Genomic DNA, 13,349 nt, shown 5'->3' with positions numbered 1-13,349 from the left:
AGTCTACATCCACTGTGGTTGTTCCCGCCCTTGACCTCACCATGCAGATAGAGCTCTCTGATTCGCCAAGCTCTTCTGGATCAGGAAGTAATGAGGCAGGAGAGGTGACCTCTCTTGGCCGCAGCGTCAGATTCAGCTGTAATGGAGGACCCAGCAGGTGCACCAGCGCAAGAACTGCCTGCAGCACACGCACTCCCACGCCTTTCCCCTCCTCTCACAGGTACCTAGCCCTATCCCCTCCTCTCACAGGTACCTAGCCCTATCCACGCATCTCACAGGTACCTAGCCTTATCCACGCCTCTCACAGGTACCTAGCCCTATCCATGCCTCTAACAGGTACCTAGCCCTATCCATGCCTCTCACAGGTACCTAGCCCTATCCGCTCCTCTCAAAGGTACCTAGCCCTATCCTCTCCTCGCACAGGTACCTAGCCCTATCCCCTCCTCTCAAAGGTACCTACCCCTATCCCCTCCTCTCACAGGTACCTACCCCTATCCACGCCTCTCAAAGGTACCTAGCCCTATCCTCTCCTCGCACAGGTACCTAGCCCTATCCCCTCCTCTCAAAGGTACCTACCCCTATCCCCTCCTCTCACAGGTACCTACCCCTATCCACGCCTCTCAAAGGTACCTAGCCCTATCCCCTCCTCTCACAGGTACCTACCCCTATCCACGCCTCTCAAAGGTACCTAGCCCTATCCCCTCCTTTCACAGGTACCTAGCCCTATCCCCTCCTCTCACAGGTACCTACCCCTATCCACGCCTCTCACAGGTACCTAGCCCTATCCCCTCCTCTCACAGGTACCTAGCCCTATCCCCTCCTCTCACAGGTACCTAGCCCTATCCCCTCCTCTCACAGGTACCTACCCCTATCCCCTCCTCTCACAGGTACCTACCCCTATCCACGCCTCTCACAGGTACCTAGCCCTATCCCCTCCTCTCACAGGTACCTACCCCTATCCACGCCTCTCACAGGTACCTAGCCCTATCCCCTCCTCTCACAGGTACCTAGCCCTATCCCCTCCTCTCACAGGTACCTAGCCCTATCCATGCCTCTAACAGGTACCTAGCCCTATCACCTCCTCTCACAGGTACCTAGCCCTATCCACGCCTCTCACAGGTACCTAGCCTTATCCATGCCTCTCACAGGTACCTAGCCCTATCCATGCCTCTAACAGGTACCTAGCCCTATCCATGCCTCTCACAGGTACCTAGCCCTATCCCCTCCTCTCAAAGGTACCTAGCCCTATCCTCTCCTCTCACAGGTACCTAGCCCTATCCCCTCCTCTCAAAGGTACCTAGCCCTATCCTCTCCTCTCACAGGTACCTACCCCTATCCCCTCCTCTCACAGGTACCTACCCCTATCCACGCCTCTCAAAGGTACCTAGCCCTATCCCCTCCTTTCACAGGTACCTAGCCCTATCCCCTCCTCTCACAGGTACCTACCCCTATCCACGCCTCTCACAGGTACCTAGCCCTATCCCCTCCTCTCACAGGTACCTAGCCCTATCCCCTCCTCTCACAGGTACCTAGCCCTATCCCCTCCTCTCACAGGTATCTAGCCCTAACCCCTCCTCTCACAGATACCTAGCTCTATCCCCTCCTCTTTTTGCAGGTATTTCCTGTTATAGGTACAAATATCCATTCCAGATCCACTTAGTGAGAAATACTACTTAGATACTACACAACCACTCTAAAACGTTTACTCTGAAGGTTAATGTTTGCTCTGAGTGTGGTTTGAGATGGTTCACAATGCTTCCTTTGAATAATAATAACAAGGTTGAGTTTGTGTCCCAAATTCTTGGATCATATTTTTTATTTTGTTACCATATACTATTCATTTATGTTGTGCATTCTGCAGGTCCATGACCTCTTTGCTAAGTGAGAACGAAGAGCGATATGTCTCCTCACCTGAGGGTGGCGATAGAGAGATGAGACACAGACAACACTCAGCACCACTGAGATCTGTGTTTGGCATCTCTGAGGACTCTGTCTTCGACATGGTCCAGAGCGGCCAGTCGCAGGGTGACATCGTACCGCTGCCCAAACGGAGTAGACAGGAGAAATACAGACCTAGCAAAATGTCAACGGACGGCAAGTTTATGATGGGTATTGTCGAGTTGGTTATAAACCTTCTCAACTCCAGATTGGCTGAGCTAATGCGAAGTGTCAGTCAGGGAACTCTAGTTCTGCTGACTGGAAGTATCTCAGCAAGTCAACAGTTTGCCCAAGAGATGCTAAGCATGGCGACTTCTAAGATGTATTCCCATGCCATAGAGCATATTGCGCTCGGCCACAAGTCTCCCCTTGAGTTAGAGAGGGAGCTTGAGGCCATCTTGGGTCCTCTGGCTGGACAGGTCATAGTCATCATCATAGATAGCATCATCAAGGCTAAAGCCAACGGAGGAAATGAGGGGAGAGCGTCCAGCCCCTTGACCTATTTTCTAACTGCCATTTCGGCAGAAATACAAAGCCTAGTGGTTCACAGATCGGCTAGCAGACCATCCACCAGACTGTCCAACAACGACCCACTGCTGAACATTTCCAAGTCAAAGGTCTTAAGATCAGTTCTGCTCAAAATGGCAGAGCTCTTTGGCCAAGGTCCAAGTGAAACCTGTCTAGTTCCACTAGTCCAGAGTCAGTCCAACAACTCCATTTGCGACTGGACTGTGAATGCAGGCACCATTCATCCAAGTACATTTCTGTCCGACAACAGAGTGACAGAAGTGTCATCCGATGTTGTGGATCTTGTACTTGAGGTTTTTTGGATAACAGGATTTTTGGATAACAGGAACCGGTCAAGGCCACAGAGTGCCTGCTCCCACAACTCAGCTAGTGGAGCAATAGATATGAGAGCTCTTGCTGGGGACTTGGTCAGACAGGTGTCTGTCAAACTCAGCCCATTTGTCTCTGAGAGTCAACTCTCCACCATGTCCATGACAGATCTGTCATCATCTTTTTCTGACTCCACCTTGAAGCAGTTGTGTTCTCGCTCTGTTGTTGCTCTGGCAACTGCCTGTCAAGCAATCAAAACAGAGCTTGAGAACCAGAGACCTACCAACCTGGCAGCCAGAGACCTACTATCGTCTCTGGTAGAGACCATTGAGGACATGGATATCTCTGACATCCTCCAGGGCCCGTCGGCCATTTTGGAGGAGGCTGCTGTGATAAAGCACCCAGAGATGTCCACCTCGACAATATACAGATCTCTGCTTCTCGACTCATCTCTCGCCTCCTCTAAGATGGTCACTGAGAGCATTATCTTCAACAACCCATGCCCATCAGAGGAGAATGTGAGTATTCAGAAGGAGCTCCCTGCTGATAAAGTTGACATCCTCCATGGTCAACCAGTGGAGGAGTATATTGTCAAAGCTGAGCAATGCATCACTCAGGTCATTCAGGATGCAGCTGTGACATATACTGCTGCGCTGGATAAAACCGACACTTGTGGGAAACTGTCGGAAATCCTATCTGTCCATGTTTCCTCAGAGAATATTGAGGAGGCATCCTCTGATCTCTTTGGTGGAATTATTTCCGACCTGCATGAGGTATCTGAGGTCAATAAGGCCTCCATGCGTACGAAATCAGGTCGCAAAATGTTCTGGGTGGAAGTGAGTTCAGGTTCCCAGAAGATTTATACCAAAACCCTGGACAAACTAAGGAAGCTGTTCACCTCCCACCATCTCACTGAGGGAAAAAATACTCCTGTGCAAATCGAGCTTTCTGCAACTGGACTACTTGTAACTGAGGCCACTGTGCAGGAATCTCCTGTAACTGAGGCCACTTTGGCAGTGTCTCCTGTACAGAAGACAGACAGTAAGACCCTTCTAAGTCCCCAGCCTCAGCCTACCAGCTCACCCTCGACACCTGCACTAAAGGGGTAATCAAACAGGTGATCTCGGTGCTGAGGGTGGACACTTCAAAGGAAGACTGCTCCGCTTCCGTTGGGGAGAGCACGTCAAATTCATCCTTCGACTTCAACCAGAAGTTGGACTCGATAATTTCGAAATTGGAGGACCTCACCATTTCGAGTGATGTGACATCAGCCGAGATTGCCACACTCACGCGATCTCTTAGTGCAGCCAGCAGAACCTCTAACATTTCCATCCAGAGCTTTCACAGTGCTGAGTTCCGAGCTAAGGCCAAACACATTGTGAGTGAGACCATTCTCAGAGCTGCTAGCAAAGCCAGCCATTCTTTGCTACAGAGCATGCCTAGCACCACCTTCTCACACCATGCAGTTTCTACAGCCGAAGATATAGTAAATATTATCATGCAAGACCTTGAAAGTGTATCCCAGTACACTGTGGACGACGCAGACTCCTTCCCACTAGGAGAGAAAAAGCTGGAGTTCCAGCTCAAACCCAGAGTTGTCTTTGACAACTTATTGGATGCTGCTCAAACCATGTACCACAGAGTAAAGGATAGACTGAACATCTTTTTCTATTTTCCACCAGTGTCAGTCACCACAGCCAAATATGTGCTGGACTCCGCCCCTGTGGAGACACTCAGACATTCTAAGTCCGCTGACACTGCTCTTGTTGAGGACAGGAGCCGCCCTCCGTCTGTGAGAAGTGAGAAGCCTTTGTCAAAAGTCTGTTTGGCTAAAAGGTCTAAAGCCCTTGTGTCTTCGAGTGGCTCTTCAACAGACCACCATATAATTGACACATGCAGTGAGGATGTCACTCTGCCCACCAGGAGTATGTCAGTTGTGAGCAACAACAGTTTGAAGAGAGCCTCTCCTCTCCACGGCAGTGGATTGAGTGAAAGTTGCAAACCTCTTGTGGCTCTAAAAGACGTAACAGTGGCAGTCAGCCAAGAAGGCTTTAGCAAAACTGCAAAGAAGACGCTCAGCTTGATCCTAAATGTGATCAAGTGTAGAGTGGCCAACTCTGAGAGTTCATCTGTTGGGCAGATTGCAAGTGAGGAGTGTCTGATAGCCACTAACATGTTAGACTCTGTACTGGAGAGCCTTGACCAGTTGCCTGACATGAGCGCTGCCGATAAAATCACAAGGACAGAATCCCATACCTCTATCGCAATGGACGAGACAGGTTCACGGTCAACGCTTGTGAGCCAACAAGAAATAAACATATCTGACACCAATATCATAGTGAAAACTATAATGGACACATTGAAGACGGACGACCCAGAGATGACTTCAGCAGAAGAACATCTGGATAGGCTCCTGTCAGTTGAAGCCCTTCAAGGTGCATCTGGCAACCTGATCGCAAAGGTCCATGGTCTCATTCAGGAGATAACCATAAACCGCCAGCTTCAATCCATGGTTGGCCACAGAAGCCTCTCTCAACCAGCGCTGCCTAAACCAGCCCTGAGGAAGCTGTCAAAGGACGATGCCTCAGAGCTCATTTACAACTTTGCCCAGACTTCTGTTAGGAGACTCCTGGGGCAGTGTATGGGAAGGCCTATGCCACCATCGGCTGAAATGGTTTTGGATCAGGTCATCAAGTTGATGACAGACGTGGTGATGGACAGCCTGACTTATGTGTCCAAGTCTACAATGGAGGATGGTAAGTGAAAGTACCTATTTTCATCTGCATAGGACTTAATTGTAACATGATGCTCAATACATTGCGTTTTATGATGTGAAATTCACTGGTTGTGTCCAAAATGGCACCTTCTTCCATATTTAGTGCACTACTTTTGACCAGACCCTATGGGCCCTGGTCAAAAGTAGTGCACTATAAAGTGAAGAGAATGCCATTTGGGATGCAGTGACTGACTTCAATGGCTGCGTCCTCTTCTCCCAGTTATTGTACACAGGTCGGTCACACTAGCGTGCTCTTCTCACTCAGACACCAGCAATGCCACAAGTGACATCACTCATGGTGTTGTAGCTGACCTTAATGCTACTGAGGAATTCCCTGCCAGGAGCCTTAGCCCGGCTGATGTAAAGGCTGACGGCATGGCCCGTCTTCCCTCTGCCAGAGGGGAAGAGACTAAGAAGAACAGGAAGTGGCGTTTCCTACCGAAAATGCATAAGTTTCCAAAGATCATGATTAAGGTAGGGTGCTCTGTGTTTTGAGATTACCTCTGTAAGGCAGGGCTGAAATTTACCCTACAGATTCACTACACCCCTATTGTCTCTCAGCATTAGAACAAAACTGTTGTCATTGTCTTTAGGAGGTTGAGTGAGGACGCTGTAATGCAATCCTAATACACATGGGAGAGTCCCAAATGGCACCCTATTCCCTATATAGTGCACGACTTTTTACCAGAGCTCTCTGGGCCCTTGTCAAAAGTAGTGCCTTACGTAGCGAATAGGGTGCCTTTTAGGATGCACACTCTGTATTTTACACAGGCTCAGTTGTCCTGATGTGTTTTGTCAACAGCTGTTCAAGACAAAAGGGGAACCGAAGAGACACCCTGAACAGGATGCGCTGCCTACCAAACATCTCAGAGAGACTCATATTTCACAGGGTAAGTGATAAGCATCGATAATGTCATATCGATGTATCACCCTATGACAAGCTTGTTAAAACAGTGACAACAGATACAGGCAGACCGACGGACAGACATGCAGACAGACAGGCAGACTGACAGGCAGACGGATGGGCAGACAGACATACAGGCAGACAAAAAGACAGGCAAACAGGCAGACAGACAGACGGACAGGCAGACGGACAGGCAGGCAGGCAGACAGACAGACAGACTGACGGACAGACAGACAGACAGACAGACAGGCAGACAGGCATACAGACGGACAGACAGGCAGACGGACAGACAGGCAGACAGGCAGACAGACGGACAGGCAGACGGACAGACGGACAGACACAAACACACACATTCATTTTCTGATTATGAAATGTTCTCATGACAGATGCTGAGTGTGAGGTTCCAGAGGTTCCATCCACTTCCCCACCCAAGGAGGACCTGACAACCACACCGGCCCCTGCTCCCCAGGAGTCCCAGTCCCGTAAACGCCCACTCATAGTCAGGGTGTTACACGCTCTCTCCAGAGCCATCTCCAAACCATTCACAGGAGCTTCTGGGAAGAATAATTAGCCAAATGCCTGATTTTATTAATATGATATTTTAATCAGAGCCTTTATTTAATAAAACATTACTGCATTGATTTCTGTCTATAGTAGTCTTCATGTATGTGCAAGATAACGGTAAAGTACTTCAAACCACATAGTCAAAAGTATTCATAGTGAAGTACCGTTTATGATTATTGATTGTGGAAATACACATAATACAGAAAAGTTGTTGTCACATATAAAGACAGACATAAAGGAGAACTCCGTAGACCAGTCACATTCTCAAGCCATAACTAAATCCATGAATGGATCTCCTATAAGATGACAGGAGAACATTTGTAACACTTTCTATGAAGCCTATATCTATAATGCACACACTCAAGTCATTTACATTTTACATTTTAGTCATTTAGCAGAAGCTCTTATCCAGAGCGACTTACAGATAGTGAGTGCATACATTTTTTTTTTCATACTGTCATACACTCATAATGACTTAACTGAGTTAAGTGTTAAGTAAAGTGCAGTTATAAACACATAATGAGGGCTTATTATGTATTTCTTGCAATAAAAAAAGAAAAATGCTACTAGTTTATTAAATATTCATGACTGCTATTGCACGGCTCATGTCCACACTTCTGTACAATAGGGGGCAGTAATGCACCATAACGTTGGATGCCAACTGCCTATAAACCCCACTGAAGAAGAAAAAGCTACTCATGTAATGCATGCTGGAAAGCAGACAAAACTAATGATTTGCAAGAGATCTAAACACGATTTATAAGCTACTGAACAACAAGTCCAAGAAATCATTGCTAACCGCGTTTGCACTTTGAACAGATTTCTCGACAATAATAATGGAAGATGTGACTGGGGCTCAGCTCATTGCAGAGGCACTAAAAGCTCAGGTGAAGTGTGTGCAATATATATAAAACAGTGTTATACTGTGTAACCGTGTTGCTAATAATATATTAGTCGCTGATCATGTCCTTGGCAGTGAGAATGTAACACTATGAGTTGTGAAAGTGTGCCATAGGTCATTGCACTGGTATAGCTAACTATTAATATTGTTGTAGAAAAACATTTAGATGTTTATGTGGAATAGTATATGTTAACACCCTTGTTGATGCATGCCAATGTGTGTGTCAATGCAAAGAAAATCTAAACTACATTGTAACAATTCATATACAATTCAGTATGAAAATGTATGCACTCACTAACTGTAAATCGCTCTGGATAAGAGCGTCTGCTAAATGACTAAAAATGTTTAAAAAAAGGTAAATATACTGTATCTACATGTAACTCTCTACAGAATGTAGAATATATGTTTGGAATAGTTGGTGTTCCAGTCATTGAAGTAGCTAAGGCAGCTCAAGCCTCAGGAATCAAGTATGTGGGAATGCGCAATGAACAAGCCATAAGCCACCTTTTTATTACTAAACCAGCTCTCCCCAAATCATGTGATATTAACTACCCGTACATAGACTACAGGAGCGTGTAGTGTGTGAGGGTCAGTTTCATAGCTTTTTTGCATTGCTAATTATGTCTGCCTGTCTGTCTGACCCTTTGTGTGTCTGTCTGCCTGTCTTCCTGTCTGTCCCTCTGTCTGTCTGTTCCTCTCCAGTCCAGGTGCGTGTCTGGTTGTGTCTGGACCGGGACTCATCCATGCACTTGGTGGAATGGCCAACGCTAACATGAACTGCTGGTATGCTAGAACTCCACAAACAGAAGACCCTACTACTCATGTTCAGTGGTCCTTTCAAAAGAAGGGATGCTATCCGCACACTGCAAAAAATGATCTGAGGACTCCAAACTATCTCAGATTGTCAGTTGATGTCATTGTGTGATACCTCTCTCTCTGTAGGCCTGTGATTGTTATTGGAGGCTCCTCCGATCAAAACCAAGAGACCACTGGGGCGTTTCAAGAGTTTCCACAGGTACCGATTGAACCATGATATTTATGACATTTGAACATTAGGGGGTTGTTTCCCAGGACACAGATTAAGCCTAGTCATGGCCTAAAAAGCAAACTCAATAGAGAATCTCTGTCTGGGAAACTGGCCCTAGCAGTTTAATTGCTGAAAGAGGAAATAATTTGTTATTTGTGGTCCTCTTTCTCTGTCAGGTGGAGGCATGCAGATTGTACAGTAAGTTCTCTGCTAGGTCTAGCAGTCTGGATATGATCTCCTCAGTGGTAGAGAAGGTATACAGTCTACTCTGACTCCCTCTGTGTAGTCCTCTTCATATCATTTGGTATCACCTGCAATTGTCTTTTTTCTGACCTCTAATTTTCCAGCTTAGCAAGGTACCTTAACTGCTTCATAAGAGCACAGCACAGCCTTAATTGATCTGAATTTAAGGGTGTTTGGTATGTCTAAGGCAGCACGCACTAGCATGTATGGACGTCCAGGTGCTGTATACGTAGACATATCTGGGGACATGGTCAATGCTAAATTGGACAGGAGCAGAGCCAGGTTAGTGGCCATCACTGTCTTTCATCCATTTAAAATGTATACTAATGTGTTACTGTTGAATATGTATACCTCTGAATTCACATCACCGTAGTCATTTTTATTTTATCTTGTTATACCTTTTAACGTCTGAAGTGAACCAGAAATTAAATTACTTAGAAAATATAGCACTATATCAAAATATTCTCATCAGAGAATAGCAATAAGCCTCGATAGACCTTCATGGTTTATTTACATATGCAATAAAGTTGCTAGGTAACATGTTTAATGTTTGACCTATTATTTATTATTTCCTTTGTCAGAGAGGTGCCCTGTAGTCCACCTCCTCCTGTGAGTATGGCTGACCATATGGTGATCACAGAAGCACTGGCGGTCCTGAAAGGAGCCAAACGGACTTTACTCATCATTGGCAAAGGTAGGCATTGCTTTTTTAATAGCCAGATAATCTGGGGGAAACAGAACTAAAATCTTGCATAATTGCGTCAGATACTTGGATAAGGTCTGGGGAGATGTTAAGAGAAAGATACTAACTTCACTTGCGAACTCTCCACCCCCCTAAACGGAAACTCTCTGCAAGTTTCCGGCAAGTTTATGGGCCAAATGTCCCCTCCCGTTCTGAAATTGAAAAGATGCGAGCACCTGCGAAATCGGGATTTGTCCAAATGATTAGTGGTGAAAAATCAGCGTACCGGAACAAAGTTGTCACATCCCATTCTGTTGACAGACGCTACTTCCAGTTATGTTACGTGCGTCTGTCCAAGAGAGATCAATAGCCAGCTGAGACGCACTGTAACACATATAGCACTGTACCACGGTTCAGTTGAAAACTGGGCCACGTTCAGTCGACAAATGTTGTTGACATGATTTCTCATTCTACCTGTCTGAGAGGCACGTTCGTTCTACATGCTATATTTCTATCTGAACGTTGCACAACGTTTTGCTCAGCTGAATGCATCCCAGTTGTGAAGACAAGTCTGTTGAAATCCGTGTGGCAGTGCCCTCTGTCTGTGTCCCTCTGCAGGTGCAGCCCATTGAAGAGCAGAGGGGGCTCTGAAGGAGCTGGTGGAGGGGTGTGACCTGCCCTTCCTGCCCACCCCCATGGGTAAAGGGGTGCTGCCTGACGATCACCCCAACTGTGTTGCTGCTGCCCGCTCCAGGTCAGCCTCTCCTTCTCTCAGCTGGCATCATATTCATGTACAGACCATTGACTGTATAAGTAGGACCAAGAATTTCCCTGACCATTTGAACGGACCACGAAACTCCTGAAATCCCTATCTATAACTAGTCTCTCCTGGCCAGGTCATGTCAATGTAAACTGGTGTCAATCAAACAACTACACTACTCCTATAACTAGCCTCTTTTCATTACATTTTGTTTTGTCCCTGCTCTCCTCCTCCTCTCTTCCTATCCTCCTCCTCCTCTCTTCCTATCCTCCTCCTCCTCTCTTCCTCCTCCTCCTCCTCTTCCTATCCTCCTGGTTCTATGGTCTTGGTGGGGACTGCAGAGCTCTGCTCCAGTCTGATGTTGTGGTCCTACTTGGTGCCAGACTCAACTGGATCCTGCACTTTGGCCTTCCCCCCAGGTTTGACACCCAAGTAAAGGTCATCCAGCTAGGTCAAAGGTCACCAGTAGGGTTTCTTTTTTTTCCTTCTTTTTTTCGGATTCCAGATTTTCTGCTTATTCCGTTCTGATTTCTGGAATCTTCCAACAGGGATTTCTGGGAATTTGGGGAAAGTAACTGTAATTTTGCAACCCTAGTCACAGGTCATTTCATAGTGAACTACATTTCATTGTAACCAGGTATAAAGGTATTTGACTCAGTCTATTGGATTTAGTCTATCAATTATATAGCTTCTCTATAAGTCTTTGTGGTCTCTCCAAATAATTTCATGGCTGTCTTAGTGCTGTACAGTACATCTATATTTAAGCAATAAGGCCCGAGGGGGTGTGGTATATGGCCAATATACCACGTCTAGGGGCTGTTCTTAAGCACGATGCAACGCAGAGTGCCTCGACGATACAGCCCTTAGCCGTGGTATATTGGCCCTATACCACAAACCCCAGAGGTGCCTTATTGCTATTATAAACTGGTTACCAACGTAATTCGAACAGTCAAAATAAATTTCAAATCAAATCAAATCAAATTTTATTGGCCACATGCGCCGTAATACAACAGGTGCAGACATTACAGTGAAATGCTTACTTACAGCCCTTAACCAACAGTGCATTTATTTTAAACAAAAAAGTAAAAATAAAACAACAACAAAAAAAGTGTTGAGAAAAAAAGAGCAGAAGTAAAATAAAATAACAGTAGGGAGGCTATATATACAGGGGGGTACCGGTGCAGAGTCAATGTGCGGGGGCACCGGCTAGTTGAGGTAGTTGAAGTAATATGTACATGTGGGTAGAGTTAAAGTGACTATGCATAAATAATTAACAGAGTAGCAGCAGCGTAAAAGGATGGGGTGGGGGGGCAGTGCAAATAGTCCGGGTAGCCATGATTAGCTGTTCAGGAGTCTTAAGGCTTGGGGGTAGAAGCTGTTGAGAAGTCTTTTGGACCTAGACTTGGCACTCCGGTACCGCTTGCCGTGCGGTAGCAGAGAGAACAGTCTATGACTAGGGTGGCTGGAGTCTTTGACAATTTTGAGGGCCTTCCTCTGACACCGCCTGGTATAGAGGTCCTGGATGGCAGGAAACTTGGCCCCAGTGATGTACTGGGCCGTACACACTACCCTCTGTAGTGCCTTGCGGTCGGAGGCCAAGCAGTTGCCATACCAGGCGGTGATGCAACCAGTCAGGATGCTCTCGATGGTGCAGCTGTATAATTTTTTGAGGATCTGAGGACCCATGCCAAATCTTTTCAATCTCCTGAGGGGGAATAGGCTTTGTCGTGCCCTCTTCACGACTGTCTTGGTGTGTTTGGACCATGATAGTTCGTTGGTGATGTGGACACCAAGGAACTTGAAGCTCTCAACCTGTTCCACTACAGCCCCGTTGATGAGAATGGGGGCGTGCTCAGTCCTCTTTTTTTTCCTGTAGTCCACAATCATCTCCTTTGTCTTGGTCACGTTGAGGGAGAGGTTGTTATCCTGGCACAACACGGCCAGGTCTCTGACCTCCTCCCTCAACGTGACCCATGTTATACGGTCAGATATACCACAGCTTTCAGCCAATCAGCATTCAGGGCTCGAGTCACCCGGTTTATAAAAGGGAACGTGTGTGTGTCAGCCTTAGCATTATGTGGTGGTGCCTGGTTATTTCTGTTGTGTTTAGCTTGAGGTTTGGCCACTCCTCCAGCTGCTGTTACATATGTCACGCACGGCGCTCTTCCTGTCGTGTCGTTGCTGGTATGTTGTAGTAACGTTCCACATACGTTATTTATGTCAAGGTCAATGTCAAGGTTGATCTGTGTGCTGAGGAGATGGGGAACAACGTGCAACCTGCTGCTGCTCTCCTGGGGGACATCAATACTATTGTCAAGCAGGTAACACAACACAGTCCTGGGGGACTGGAGATCCTGGTTTGAATCCAGGCTCTGTCGTAGCCGGCCGCGACCGGGAGACCCATGGGGCGGCGCACAATTGGACCAGCGTCGCCTAGGGTAGTGGAGGGAATGGCCGGCTCAGTTCGTAGAGCATGGTGTTTGCAACGCCAGGGTTGTGGGTTCGATTCCCACGGGGGGTATGAAAAAAAAAAGTTACGTATGCACTAACTGTAAGTCGCTCTGGATAAGAGCGTCTGCTAAATGACTTAAACATGTTAAATGTAGAGGGCCCCGTAAACAGTTCCACAAACGTCAGCATGAGTGCGCTGACTGTGGAAGCACTAATCACTGGACCAAAGCTCACTGTCAGATGCACCAGCTGTGCGTCAAGCAGGG

The 13,349-nt window shown here is 46.8% G+C and overlaps 1 pseudogene across 1 annotated transcript in view; it reads left to right on the top strand.

Annotated features, from left to right (window-relative positions):
• LOC311121654 (2-hydroxyacyl-CoA lyase 1-like) overlaps positions 1 to 12,953 on the top strand; it is an 80,232-nt pseudogene extending 67,279 nt beyond the window's left edge. Inside the window, exons 2-9 of the transcript in view lie at positions 8,628 to 8,703; positions 8,863 to 8,935; positions 9,124 to 9,201; positions 9,378 to 9,472; positions 9,772 to 9,884; positions 10,491 to 10,626; positions 10,974 to 11,079; positions 12,870 to 12,953. The product of the transcript in view is annotated as a 2-hydroxyacyl-CoA lyase 1-like (transcript). The remainder of the gene's footprint in view (positions 1 to 8,627; positions 8,704 to 8,862; positions 8,936 to 9,123; positions 9,202 to 9,377; positions 9,473 to 9,771; positions 9,885 to 10,490; positions 10,627 to 10,973; positions 11,080 to 12,869) is intronic.
• Positions 12,954 to 13,349: the final 396 nt, after the last annotated feature.

Source organism: Coregonus lavaretus, assembly GCF_964263955.1.
Source record: "Coregonus lavaretus genome assembly, contig: HAP1_SCAFFOLD_1229, whole genome shotgun sequence".
NCBI classification, from domain to species: Eukaryota; Metazoa; Chordata; class Actinopteri; order Salmoniformes; family Salmonidae; genus Coregonus; species Coregonus lavaretus.
The sequence above is the reverse complement of the archived record's forward strand: the minus strand, read 5'-3'. Positions and strand labels throughout refer to the sequence as shown.